Source organism: Pseudophryne corroboree, chromosome 6 (genome assembly GCF_028390025.1).
Source record: "Pseudophryne corroboree isolate aPseCor3 chromosome 6, aPseCor3.hap2, whole genome shotgun sequence".
Lineage (NCBI taxonomy): Eukaryota > Metazoa > Chordata > Amphibia > Anura > Myobatrachidae > Pseudophryne > Pseudophryne corroboree.
In genome coordinates this window covers 762806382-762820837 of record NC_086449.1, presented here as the reverse complement: position 1 = coordinate 762820837, position 14456 = coordinate 762806382, and the positions used below count along the sequence as shown (strand labels likewise).

Genomic DNA, 14456 nt, shown 5'->3' with positions numbered 1-14456 from the left:
GGGACCAGGGTAGGGTTAGGTACTACAGGGGGAGTTAGCCGTAGCAGTCAACCCCGAGTCTTAACCCTAGCTGCCACCCCCTGTGATTAACCGTAGCCAACCCCCCCCCCCCCCCCGTCTTGGCCCTAGCCGCCACCCCATGCTGGTTAGAGTAGGTGGCAGGGGAGGGGGACATTAATTACCCTGCCCCTGTCGGCATTCTAAAAGTCGGGATGCCGCGGTCCGTCATGTGACCACTGGCACCCCAACCGTGGGTAATTCATACCACAACCTATTCACCACTGATCCCTACTGTAGCTTTATGGTTTTGCTCATAATATTATTATACACTGTTACAGCATATTACATATTATATTCTTGTTTCTCTAGTCACCATATTATACAGTGCTGTACAGAGAATATTTAGGTTAAATTTTATCAACAGTTTTTTGTGGAAAATCTTCTGAAAACAGCCATTTCCAGAAGATCACACAGTGGGCCTGACTCGGCAATGCTAATATGCATGTGTGTACTTGAGTTCACATATCCGTGACTTCCGGCAGAAGGAGACAAAAAGGGATGGAGGGATCTGATTGGATTCTCAAAAGAAGGAGCGGGGCTACAGGAACAAACGACATCTGGAGATGGCAAAGGTTTCACCAGTCAAACTCCAATAATGTTGTATTTTTGGAGCTTGAAGAATCTACAGATGAAGCCATGCTCATCTTACTGCGATGCATCAAGCCATGTTGCAGCATGCCGCATCACAGCAAAGATGAGCATGGCTACATCTATAGGTCCCCATACTTTACTACTGTATTGGGCCAGATCTGTGATATCTGTTGTCTGTTACATTTATAATGAATAGCCATGACACTTATGGTGGTATTCAATTCTTTTCACACCCTTCCACATCCGTTCTGTTTCTGCTGACGGGCGTGGTATAATAATTTCAGCTTGCTACCCCCGGGGTAGAGTTCCTTTACCCTCTGAGAGGTACAAAACACTTCTCATGTTGACAGTGACCCAGCTAGGAGATCCTTAAGCTACATGCTGTCCGTAGACACAACAGTAAGGAGCAGGTCACTTATGGGCCCTACACACTTGGTGATGTCAACGATTTGGACGATGATCGATCTGAATGATGATCGATATCGGCCAAATTGGCTTGCGTTGAAAAACGATGGAAAACCAATGATGAACGACCATCAATGGTGCATCGTTAATCGTCGGTGCCTCCTAGGGTTGCCACCACATCGCTTTAATTCTGAATACATGTTAATTACACAGGTTCTGTGGCTGGCTGACTTCAAGACTCAATTTCACCTGGTTTTAAGCAGCCACAGAACCTGTGTAATTAATATGTGTCCAGAATTAAAGGGATGAGGTGGTAACCCTAGTGCAGTGGTTCTCAACCTCAGTCCTCAAGTACCCCCAACAGTTCATGTTTTCCAGGTCACCTAGCAGTTGAGCAGGTGTATTCATTACTCACTGACTCATTATAAAAGACCCACAGGTGGAGCAAATAATTTCACTTGCAATCCTGCGAGGAGAGCTGGAAAACATGAACTGTTGGGAGTACTTGAGGAGCGAGGTTGAGAACCACTGCCTTAGTGCCTCCACACTAAACAATATAAATGATATATCGTTCATTTCTGAATGATTGCGTCTGTATCGATAATCGATGTCACCAAGTGTGTTAAGCAGCACAAGTGGTAGCTACACGGGGCCAAATAACATTGGTCTGTTGATTGAAACCTACATACCTTTAATTCTGGACACATATTAACTACACAGGTTCCATGGCTAACTTCAAGACTCCATTTCACCTGGATTTAATCAGCCACAGAAACTGTGTAATTAATATGTGTACAGAATGGGATGGGATCCACAAAGGGATGAGGTGGCAACCCTAGGTCCAAATGACCTATGTGCATACTTGCCTATCTGACCCTCTCCATGAGGGAGAAAATGCTCTGTTCCTGGACTTTCCTGGTAATGTATGATTGCCATCACCTGTGGTGAGCTAGTTAATTGATAAGAAAGGTGTTTTACCACAGGTGATGGCAATCATACATTATCAGGAAAGTCCAGGAACAGAGCATTTTCTCCCTCATGGAGAGGGTCAGGTTGGCAAGTATGCCTATGTGGCTTGCAAGAGGTGGCCAACTTTAGTCGTTTGAACAATTTAGCTCACTCAATCAATGAAAGCAGAAATAATATTTTAGTAGTTCTGTATACTGTACTTGCTTTGGAAACATTCCCCTCTCCTTGGGTTGTTGTGAAGGCTGAACTCTTGTATGCTGTTTGCTTGCTATGAACACTCATGCTGGTGCTGCTACTGCTTTGGTAAGTAAAAAAAGGTAATCTGTGGGTTAGCTATCCCCCTGTGGTTAAACAAACATTCAAGCAAATTTGTAGAGTACAAAGAGCTGCGGAGTAGGAAACAAGCTTGTATTTGACAGTGTGCTTGAGCTGATAAGAACTTAGCAGCATGTTTTGCTGATGGTATTGATTAACTCTGTTGATTCAGCTGCTTTTGAGTGTGTCTGTGAATGACTGTGGATATCTATTGGAAAGTACAGAAGCCAGAAATAAAAGTAGAACTCCCACTTAGACCTGTTTATTTCAATTACAGTGGCTAAGAAACCAACAAACTATTGAATATACTGGGGAAAACAAAATTATTGCCAAAGAATATGTTGCTAAGAATCTTATTTTAAATCATACTTACCTATTTTGCTGCGCCCTCCTCCGGGAGGAAGCAGCGTTGTAGGTGCATGGGGACGTGGCCGGCAGCAGGATGGGCGTTCTGGGGCGTGGCCAACAGGGTAGTGGACAGTCTGGGGGCGTGGCATCAGGATCACCTCATCGTGGCTCCGCCCCCCGCTATGCAGTGCCGTAAAAAGAGGCGCTGTATAGCAGGGGCGGAGCTACGATGACGCGATTCAGCGCGAATCGCGTCATCAGATCCCCTTGGACCGCCCGCTTGTTCTCTGCTGCGGGCGGCCGAGGAGGGCCATGGAGAGGCAGCACGGAAAGCGGGAGGCTTGCCCACCTTTCTGGGGGGCCGGGAGGGCCACACGATTTTCGGGAGCCTCCCGGCCATTCCGGATGGGTAGGCAAGTATGTTTTAAATACGTTAAGGTGCATGTCAGGTGGCTATACAGGGAAGTCTTATCAGGGCCAATTAAGCTTGTTTTGTCCCGATTCAGCGAAATCATCCAACATTTCAAATGGTGAATGATGGACATGAAAGGACAGCAATGGCATACGGTACTTTTGCTTGTGCTGCAATTATTTGTCTGTATTTGTGTACATGAGGCAGATGTACTACGCCTTTTGAGAATGATGAAGTGGAGAGAGATAAAGTACCGGCCAACCAGCTCCTAGCTGTCATTTTTCAAACACAGCCTGTAACATGGCAGTTAGGAGCAGATTGGCTGATATATTATCTCGCTCCACATTGTCACTCTCATACGTGCACTCAGGGGGGGTTTCTGAGTACCTGGAAACTCCATCCTTCCCGCTTATCCATCGGACCGATATTTTTATTTTTGTTGTTGATGGAGTTCGGAATGAAGCACAGCTTCCTCCTTATATTGAGAGGCTGCTAGGCTAGTTGGCTGCATCTAGAGGGAGTTGCAGCGTGCAGCTCCTTTCCGGCATTTCCGAGCTGGGCTTGCTGGGTGAAGCAGGTAATGGGGCCTGTGTATGAAAAATGTGATAAGTTTCAACATTTTTTTCGTCACTTATCGTGTGCTTTTTTATTTATTTATTTTTATTTATTTTTTCGAAGTATGTATAATTATTTTTCATCAAAAATGGGATTGCGATAAAAGCCCAAAAATGCAATAATTATCGTTCTAATTTTCAGTCATTTTATTGCATTATTTATCGCATTTTCGAAAAAATGAAATTAAATGTGCATGCTCTATTTCAGAGCCGGACATGCACAGTGAGTAGTGGCATTCAGCACATACCTGACCTACAGCCAGGCCCGGCGACAGGGGGGGTCAAAGGGGACAACTGTATGGGGCCTCGAGGGACAAAGGAGCCCCGTGGATCAGGGACAGAAAAAAAACTAGGGTTTCACCAACCTCTCCTACTCCCTGCTTCCCTGTGGCGGATTTACCGCAAAGCAACAAAATCGTCTGCTTATGTTTTGGCAGGAGCTGCTGTAGGAACCTGACGATTGTGCTGAATAGTCATGCTGGGTAATTTTTTTCTATATGCGGACAAGGTGCACTCTGCGCTGTCTCTTCGGGCCGGCAGTAGCCGGCGGGCATTAGGACCCAACGCCACTGTGCAGCAAGCCACAACCTCTGACCCAGTGCGTAGCTCCTCTTGCTCTCCAGTGTCCTGCGGGCCTCCCCACTGTGTGCGCTAGAGCGACGAGACAGTGCTGAGGATCGTCATTCAGCTACAGTACAGTAGCTCCAGAGGATCGACAGCTGGAAAGCATGTGCTGGCAACCTGCATGCCAGGACTCGGGTAAGACACCTGTAGCACATTTATCTTGACTGGGCGGAGTACATACAGTATATCCCTGTCACTTGGGCATGCTGTACTGAATAGTCCATTATGTAGTGCTGGTCCTAAGTATCTGTGTAACAATTTAGTGTACTGTAATGATTAATGCAGTATATAGGGAGGGGGATGTAATGACTTAGGGGTCTATTCATGTAGAAAACGAAAACATAATTGCTACTTATCACTATACATCGCATCTCTTCGATGCGATGTATAGCTGTGATAAGTAGCAATTCATGTATACTCACCCTTCCGACGATGCGCTGCGGTGTCTGGGGCTCCTGCGGTGAGGTCTTCTCCAGCGGTCCCTCCCTGCGATGCGCGGAGTCCAGCGGCGGGTCCCTTTGCGCATGCGCAGCTTGATGACCTCCCGGCAGGCCGCAGTGGTTGCTGGGAGGTCGGGGGGCGGAGTCAGCACGAGGTGCCGAGCAGCGATCAGGGAAGCATTGAGCTTCCCTGACGTCTCCGCACTACAGTTCAGGTTACGCCGTCCTCAGATGGCGAACCTGAACTCCATGGAGAAGCGGAAAGCAGAGCTTTCCGCACCTTCATGAATTGCACTCACCATACAAAGGTATGGTGATGCGATTCAGGCACAGAGCGGGGGTACCGCTGGAGAAGTCAGAGACTTCTCCACGGTAACCGGCTCTGTGAATTGCAGTAGGCAGAGAAAAGCCCTGTTTAACGCAAAACAGGGCTTTTCACTGCTGCATGAATAGACCCCTTAGTGCAGCATATAGGGGGATGCAGTGCAGCGTATTGTAGTGTAGTCATGTAGTGCAGCATATTGGGGGGGTGTAGTGATGTAGAGCAGCGTATTGGGAGGTGTAGTGATGTAGAGCATCGTATTGGGGGGTGTAGTGATGTAGTGCAGCATATTGGGAGGTGCAGCACAGTGATGTAGTGTAGCGTATTGAGGGGTGTAGTGATGTAGGCAGCATTTAAGAAGGTGTAGTGATATAATGCAGTGTATTGGGGGGATGTAGTGTAGTGACGTAGTGCAGCATATGGGAAGGAGTAGTGATGTAGTGCATCATATTGGGGGGGATGTAGTGTGCAGCATATAGGAAGGCTTAGTGATGTAATGTAGTGATGTAGTGCAGCGAATTGGGGGGGATGCGGTCAAGATGCCGCCGGCCGGAATCCCGGCGGTCGAAATACCGACGCCGGAATCCCGACCGCCACAATCCCGACCGCCACAATCCCGACATATTCTCCCTCCGTGGGTGTCCACGACACCCATAGAGGGAGAATATAATAGTGTGTCGAGCGTAGCGAGGCACCGTGCCCGCAAGGGGCTGCGTTCCACTCGCCACCCCTGTCGGGATTGTGTGGTCGGGATTCCGGCGTCGGTATTTCGACCGCCGGGATTCCGGCCGGCGGCATTTAGTACTGATCCCAATTGGGGGGTATAGTGTAGTGATGTAGTGCAGCTAAGTATTGTATCATATGGGGGGTACAGTACAGTGATGTTGTGCAGTGGAAAACAGTGGGCCCCAATTTAATTTTGTGTGATGATAACCGCGCTATATGTCTATATGTTTTAGCAGCTCCATAACGAAATGACAATTTAAAACAATAAAAAGGAACGCTTAAATGTAAATTGAACGCTCATACCTGTAAAAAGAAAAAGGATTAGTAAAAAATGTTACAGCTCTTTTCTGATTATTTAAAGGAGATGGGATTTTGTGGTTTCCTATAGTCCGGTTTTATTATAGCCTGCGGGATTACTGTCCCTGCTTTCCCTACCTGTGGTGCCGGCTGTGATGGTTTTAATGTCCACTCAGCCTGATCGGCTGTGATGCCCGCAATTAGCAGCTCCCGTGCTGCTGCGGCTAGCGTCTCCCGTGCTACTGTGGCTCCGGCTCCGGCTTAGTTTCCTCCGTGCGGCTCACGGCTTTAGTGAGTGCTGACGTGATTACCACTTGGCGTCTCTCTTCCCAATCTCCGTGTTGTTTCCAATGCGTTTGGGGCTATGCACCCTTTAACTAGGATGTGGGCCCCAATTGCTGTCTTGCTTACCATGTAATTTGGTTCAGTCCCTCCCTGTTGTGACGCTGATGCTGTGCTGCGATGTCACTTCTTCCTGTCTCCGTCCACAGCTGGCACCATGGACAAGCCCTGAGACAGCCCAGCAGGAATGCCATTGGCCAGCCTCCCGCCGGCGCCAGACACAACACAGATCTGTGTTACAGACAGTCTGTGGGTGCATACAAACAGCAGCATCCCCTGGCAGCCCCCCTGTCCATATATACACACACTGGCCGTGGTGAGTACCACCTGGGTACTCCTGGCATCCTCACATACATTTGCTTTGCAGTTTGAATGTTTATATATACAGTATATATATAATATATATATATATATATTTCTCTGACGTCCTAGTGGATGCTGGGGACTCCGTAAGGACCATGGGGAATAGACGGGCTCCGCAGGAGACTGGGCACTCTAAAGAAAGATTCAGGACTATCTGGTGTGCACTGGCTCCTCCCCCTATGACCCTCCTCCAAGCCTCAGTTAGATTTCTGTGCCCGGCCGAGCTGGATGCACACTAGGGGCTCTCCTGAGCTCCTAGAAAGAAAGTATAGTTTAGGTTTTTTATTTTACAGTGAGACCTGCTGGCAACAGGCTCACTGCAGCGAGGGACTAAGGGGAGAAGAAGCGAGCCTACCTAACTGGTGGTAGCTTGGGCTTCTTAGGCTACTGGACACCATTAGCTCCAGAGGGATCGAACACAGGACCCGACCTCGTCGTCCGTTCCCGGAGCCGCGCCGCCGTCCCCCTTACAGAGCCAGAAGCAAGAAGGTCCGGAAAATCGGCGGCTGAAGACTTCTGTCTTCCTCCAAGGTAGCGCACAGCACTGCAGCTGTGCGCCATTGCTCCTCATGCACACCACACACTTCGGTCACTGATGGGTGCAGGGCGCTGGGGGGGGGGGGCGCCCTGAGCAGCAATAATATACACCTTGGCTGGCAAACTAACACCATATATAGCCCCAGGGGCTATATAGGTGTAAATTAACCCGTCAGACGGTTTAAAATAGCGGGAGAAAGCCCGCCGAAAAAGGGGCGGAGCCTTCTCCCTCAGCACACTGGCGCTATTTTCCCTCACAGCTTCGCTGGAAGGATCGCTCCCTGGCTCTCCCCTGCAGTCCTGCACTACAGAAAGGGTAAAAAAGAGAGGGGGGCACAATTTAGGCGCAGTGTACAATATATATGCAGCTATAAGGGAAAACACTTTTATAAGGTGATATCCCTGTGATCTATAGCGCTCTGGTGTGTGCTGGCATACTCTCCCTCTGTCTCCCCAAAGGGCTTTGTGGGGTCCTGTCCTCTGTCAGAGCATTCCCTGTGTGTGTGCTGTGTGTCTGTACTGCTGTGTCGACATGTATGATGAGGATAATGATGTGGAGGCGGAGCAAATGCCTGTGAATGTGATGTCACCCCCTGCGGGGTCGACACCTGTGTGGATGGACTTATGGAAGGAATTACGTGACAGTGTCAGCTCCTTACATAAAAGGTTTGACGACATAGGACAGCCGGCTTCTCAGCTTGTGCCTGTCCAAGCGTCTCAAATGTCATCAGGGGCTGTAAAACGCCCGCTACCTCAGATGACAGATACAGATGTCGACACGGATACCGACTCCAGTGTCGACGACGATGAGACTAGTGTACCCTCCAATAGGTCCACCCGTTACATGATTGAGGCAATGAAAAATGTATAACACATTTCTGATAATACCCCAGGTACCACAAAAAAAAAAAAAAGGGTATTATGTTTGGTGAGAAAAAACTACTAGTAGTTTTTCCTGCATCTGAGGAATTAAATGAGGTGTGTGAGGAAGCGTGGTCTTCCCCAGATAAGAAATTAATAGTTTCTAAACGGTTATTGGCAGCGTACCCTTTCCCGCCAGAGGATAGGTCACGTTGGGAAACACCCCCTAGGGTAGATAAAGCGCTGACACGCTTATCAAAAAAGGTGGCACTACCGTCTCCGGGTACGGCCGCCCTAAAGGAACCTGCTGATAGAAAGCAGGAACATACCCTTAAAGCTATATACACACACACCGGCATTATATGAGACCCGCTATTGCATCGGCTTGGATGTGCAGTGCTGCAGCTGCGTGGTCAGATTCCCTGTCGGATAACATTGATACCATGGATAGGGACAATATTTTGCTGACGATAGAGCATATAAAAGACGCCGTCTTATACATGCGTGATGCACAGAGGGATATTTGCCGGCTGGCATCAAAAATAAGCGCTATGTCCATTGCCGCCAGAAGGGGGCTATGGACTCGGCAATGGTCAGGCGATGCCGACTCGAAGAGGCACATGGAAGTTTTGCCCTATAAAGGGATGGAACTTTTTGGGGATGGTCTGTCAGACCTCGTTTCCACAGCTACTGCTGGGAAATCGACCTTTTTGCCACAGGCTACCCCACAGCAAAAGAAAGCACCGTATTATCAGGTACAGTCCTTTCGGCCCCAGAAAAATAAGAGGGCTAGAGGCTCATCCTTTCTGCCGAGGGGCAGAGGTAGGGGGAAAAAGCTGCAGCACACAGCTAGTTCCCAAGAGCAGAAGTCCTCCCCTGCGTCCGGTAAGTCCACAGCATGACGCTGGGGCTGCTCAGGCGGACCCGGGTACGGTGGGGGCCCGTCTCAGGAATTTCAGCACACAGTGGGCTCTCTCACTGGTGGATCCCTGGGTCCTTCAAGTAGTGTCTCAGGGGTACAGGCTGGATTTCGAGACGTCTCCCCCCTGCCGTTTCCTAAAATCTGCCTTACCGGCAACTCCCTCTGCCAGGGAGGCAGTGTTGGTGGCTATTCAAAAACTATATTCACAGCAAGTGATTGTCAAGGTGCCCCTCCTTCAACAGGGAAAGGGTTACTATTCCACAATGTTTGTGGTACCGAAACCGGACGGTTCGGTGAGACCCATCTTAAATTTAAAAGCCTTGAACACTTATATCAAAAGGTTCAAGTTCAAGATGGAATCGCTCAGGGCGGTTATTGCGAGCCTGGACGAGGGGGATTACATGGTCTCCTTGGACATCAAGGATGCGTACCTGCATGTCCCTATTTACCCTCTGCACCAGGAGTACCTCAGATTTGTGGTACAGGACTGTCACTATCAGTTCCAGACGCTGCCGTTTGGGTTACCCACGGCACCGAGGGTCTTTACCAAGGTAATGGCCGAAATGATGATACTCCTTCGCAAGAAGGGAGTTTTAATTATCCCATACTTGGACGATCTCCTGATAAAGGCGAGGTCCAGAGAACAGTTGGTAGTGGCGGTAGCACTTTCTCGGGAAGTGCTACAACAGCACGGCTGGATTCTCAATATTCCAAAGTCACAGCTGGTCCTGACGACACGTCTTCTGTTCCTGGGAATGATTCTGGACACTGACCAGAAAAGAGTGTTTCTTCCAGTGGAAAAAGCCGAGGAGTTGTCATCTCTAGTCAGAGACATCCTAAAACCAGGACAGGTGTCGGTACATCAATGCACACGAGTCCTGGGAAAAATGGTAGCTTCGTACTAAGCAATCGCATTCGGAAGGTTCCACGCAAGGACGTTCCAGTGGGACCTGTTGGACAAATGGTCCGGGTCCCATCTCCAGATGCAACAGCGGATAACCCTGTCGGCAAGGACCAGGGTGTCGCTGCTGTGGTGGCTGCAGAGGGCTCATCTACTAGAGGGCCGCAGATTCAGAATACAGGACTGGGTCCTGATGACCACGGATGCCAGCCTTCGGGGCTGGGGTGCAGTCACACAGGGAAGAAATTTCCAAGGACTGTGGTCAAATCGGGAGATTTCGCTTCACATAAATATTCTGGAGCTAAGGGTCATTTACAATGCCCTAAGCCAAGCAAGGCCCCTGCTTCAGAACCAGCCGGTACTGATCCAATCAGACAACATCACGGCGGTCGCCCATGTAAACAGACAGGGCGGCACAAGAAGCAGGATGGCGATGGCAGAAGCCACAAGGATGCTCCGATGGGCAGAGAATCATGTGTTGGCACTGACAGCAGTGTTCATTCCGGGGGTGGACAACTGGGAAGCAGACTTCCTCAGCAGGCACGACCTCCACCCGGGAGAATGGGGACTTCATCCAGAAGTCTTCCAAATGCTGGTAGACCGTTGGGAAAGACCACAGGTGGACATGATGGCGTCCCGCCTCAACAAAAAGTTGAAAAGATATTGCGCCAGGTCAAGGGACCCTCAGGCGATCGCTGTGGACGCTCTAGTGACACCGTGGGTGTACCAGTCGGTTTATGTGTTTCCTCCTCTGCCTCTCATTCCGAAGGTACTGAGAATAATAAGAAAGCGAGGAGTGAAAACTATACTCGTGGTTCCGGATTGGCCAAGAAGAGCTTGGTACCCGGAACTTCAAGAGATGCTTGCAGAGGACCCTTGGCCTCTGCCGTTTAGACAAGACCTGCTGCAGCAGGGACCCTGTCTGTTCCAAGACTTACTGCGGCTACGTTTGACGGCATGGTGGTTGAACACCGGATCCTAAAGGAAAAGGGCATTCCGGAGGAAGTCATCCCTACCCTGATCAAAGTCAGGAAGGATGTCACCGCAAAACATTATCACCGCATTTGGCGAAAATATGTTGCGTGGTGCAAGAAAGCCCCGAAGGAGGAATTTCAGCTGGGTCGATTCCTGCATTTCCTGCAAGCAGGGGTGACGTTGGGCCTCAAATTGGGGTCCATTAAGGTCCAGATTTCGGCTCTGTCGATTTTCTTCCAAAAAAGAACTGGCTTCACTGCCTGAAGTTCAGACGTTTGTCAAAGGAGTTCTGCATATTCAGCCTCCTTTTGTGGCCCCAGTGGCACCTTGGAATCTCAATGTGGTTTTGGAATTCCTGAAATCACATTGGTTCGAGCCACTTAAGACTGTGGATTTGAAATATCTCACGTGGAAAGTGGTCATGTTGTTGGCCCTGGCTTCGGCCAGGCGAGTATCAGAATTGGCGGCTTTGTCTTGTAAAAGTCCTTATCTGATTTTCCATATGGATAGGGCAGAGTTGAGGACTCGTCCTCAGTTTCTCCCGAAGGTCCTGCGGCTACTAGGGACTTGGAGGATTCCAAGTTACTGGACGTAGTCAGGGCCCTGAAAATGTATGTTTCCAGGACGGCTGGAGTCAGGAAGACTGACTCGCTGTTTATTCTGTATGCACCCAACAAGCTGGGTGCTCCTGCTTCTAAGCAGTCTATCGCGCGCTGGATTTGTAGCACTATTCAGCTGGCGCATTCTGCGGTGGGATTACCGCAGCCTAAATCAGTGAAAGCCCATTCCACAAGGAAGGTGGGCTCATCTTGGGCGGCTGCCCGAGGGGTCTCGGCTTTACAACTTTGCCGAGCTGCTACTTGGTCAGGGGCAAACACGTTTGCAAAATACCCTGGCTGAGGAGGACCTGGAGTTCTCTCATTCAGTGCTGCAGAGTCATCCGCACTCTCCCGCCCGTTTGGGAGCTTTGGTATAATCCCCATGGTCCTTACGGAGTCCCCAGCATCCACTAGGACGTCAGAGAAAATAAGAATTTACTCACCGGTAATTCTATTTCTCGTAGTCCGTAGTGGATGCTGGGTGCCCGTCCCAAGTGCGGATTGTCTGCAATACTTGTAAATAGTTATTGTTACTATAATCGGGTTGTTATTACGAGCCATCGGTTCAGAGGCTCCATTGTTATCATACTGTTAACCGTGGTTCCTATCACGAGTTATATGGTGTGATTGGTGTGGCTGGTATGAGTCTTACCCGGGATTCAAAAATCCTTCCTTATTGTGCCAGCTCTTCCGGGCACAGTTCCTAACTGAGGCTTGGAGGAGGGTCATAGGGGGAGGAGCCAGTGCACACCAGATAGTCCTGAATCTTTCTTTAGAGTGCCCAGTCTCCTGCGGAGCCCGTCTATTCCCCATGGTCCGTACGGAGTCCCCAGCATCCACTACGGACTACGAGAAATAGAATTACCGGTGAGTAAATTCTTATTATATATATATACTGAACAAAGGAAAACTGCGGCACTCGAGGACTGCTGAAAAGTCACTGTATTAAATGCAATACATCATTCATTGACGTTTCGGGGAATTTAACCCCTTTCTCAAGATGTGAAAGAGACAAGAAGAAAAAGAAAAACCCACTCACCTTTATAGAAGGAAGAAGAACCCGCCACAGCACCCGTGCGTGCAGACCCGGAGCTCCGTGTCCGGCGTGTGGGAGGCGCCTGGAGATGACGTGCCGTGACGTCCGTGCTGAGCGGGGACGTCCGTTGCCTAGCAGCAGCAGACGCTGTACCCGCAGGCCGGAGGCTGGAGAACGGGGGGAGAGAAGGGACATAAAGCAAAGCGCAATGCACAAAAAGCATAGTGTCTACATACAAACACCAAGCTGCAACAGAATAAAATAGAGATACCAACCCAGCACCATCTATGCATCCAAGTCCGCTGAAGCATCCCAGACAAATGCTTAAAATAGAGTGCCCAGCATGCAAAATTTACAGAGAAAGCATAAATAGACCAGATGCATATTAGAGATGAGCGCCGGAAATTTTTCGGGTTTTGTGTTTTGGTTTTGGGTTCGGTTCCGCGGCCGTGTTTTGGGTTCGACCGCGTTTTGGCAAAACCTCACCGAATTTTTTTTGTCGGATTCGGGTGTGTTTTGGATTCGGGTGTTTTTTTCCAAAAAACCTAAAAAACAGCTTAAATCATAGAATTTGGCGGTCATTTTGATCCCAAAGTATTATTAACCTCAAAAACCATAATTTCCACTCATTTTCAGTCTATTCTGAATACCTCACACCTCACAATATTATTTTTAGTCCTAAAATTTGCACCGAGGTCGCTGTGTGAGTAAGATAAGCGACCCTAGTGGCCGACACAAACACCGGGCCCATCTAGGAGTGGCACTGCAGTGTCACGCAGGATGGCCCTTCCAAAAAACCCTCCCCAAACAGCACATGACGCAAAGAAAAAAAGAGGCGCAATGAGGTAGCTGTGTGAGTAAGATTAGCGACCCTAGTGGCCGACACAAACACCGGGCCCATCTAGGAGTGGCACTGCAGTGTCACGCAGGATGTCCCTTCCAAAAAACCCTCCCCAAACAGCACATGACGCAAAGAAAAAAAGAGGCGCAATGAGGTAGCTGTGTGAGTAAGATAAGCGACCCTAGTGGCCGACACAAACACCGGGCCCATCTAGGAGTGGCACTGCAGTGTCACGCAGGATGTCCCTTCCAAAAAACCCTCCCCAAACAGCACATGACGCAAAGAAAAAAAGAGGCGCAATGAGGTAGCTGACTGTGTGAGTAAGATAAGCGACCCTAGTGGCCGACACAAACACCGGGCCCATCTAGGAGTGGCACTGCAGTGTCACGCAGGATGTCCCTTCCAAAAAACCCTCCCCAAACAGCACATGACGCAAAGAAAAAAAGAGGCGCAATGAGGTAGCTGACTGTGTGAGTAAGATAAGCGACCCTAGTGGCCGACACAAACACCGGGCCCATCTAGGAGTGGCACTGCAGTGTCACGCAGGATGTCCCTTCCAAAAAACCCTCCCCAAACAGCACATGACGCAAAGAAAAAGAAAAGAAAAAAGAGGTGCAAGATGGAATTGTCCTTGGGCCCTCCCACCCACCCTTATGTTGTATAAACAGGACATGCACACTTTAACCAACCCATCATTTCAGTGACAGGGTCTGCCACACGACTGTGACTGATATGACGGGTTGGTTTGGACCCCCCCCAAAAAAGAAGCAATTAATCTCTCCTTGCACAAACTGGCTCTACAGAGGCAAGATGTCCACCTCATCATCATCCTCCGATATATCACCGTGTACATCCCCCTCCTCACAGATTATCAATTCGTCCCCACTGGAATCCACCATCTCAGCTCCCTGTGTACTTTGTGGAGGCAATTGCTGCTGGTCAATGTCTCCACGGAG

At 49.3% G+C, this 14456-nt stretch overlaps 1 long non-coding RNA gene across 1 annotated transcript in view; it reads right to left on the bottom strand.

The window, feature by feature from the left end:
- Positions 1–2119: 2119 nt before the first annotated feature.
- LOC134935679 (uncharacterized) overlaps positions 2120–14456 on the bottom strand; it is a 29212-nt gene continuing 16875 nt past the window's right edge. Inside the window, exons 2-4 of the long non-coding RNA XR_010180337.1 lie at positions 12663–12826; positions 3488–3687; positions 2120–2323 (exon numbers count right to left, since the gene is read on the bottom strand). This is a non-coding gene — a long non-coding RNA (uncharacterized LOC134935679). The remainder of the gene's footprint in view (positions 2324–3487; positions 3688–12662; positions 12827–14456) is intronic.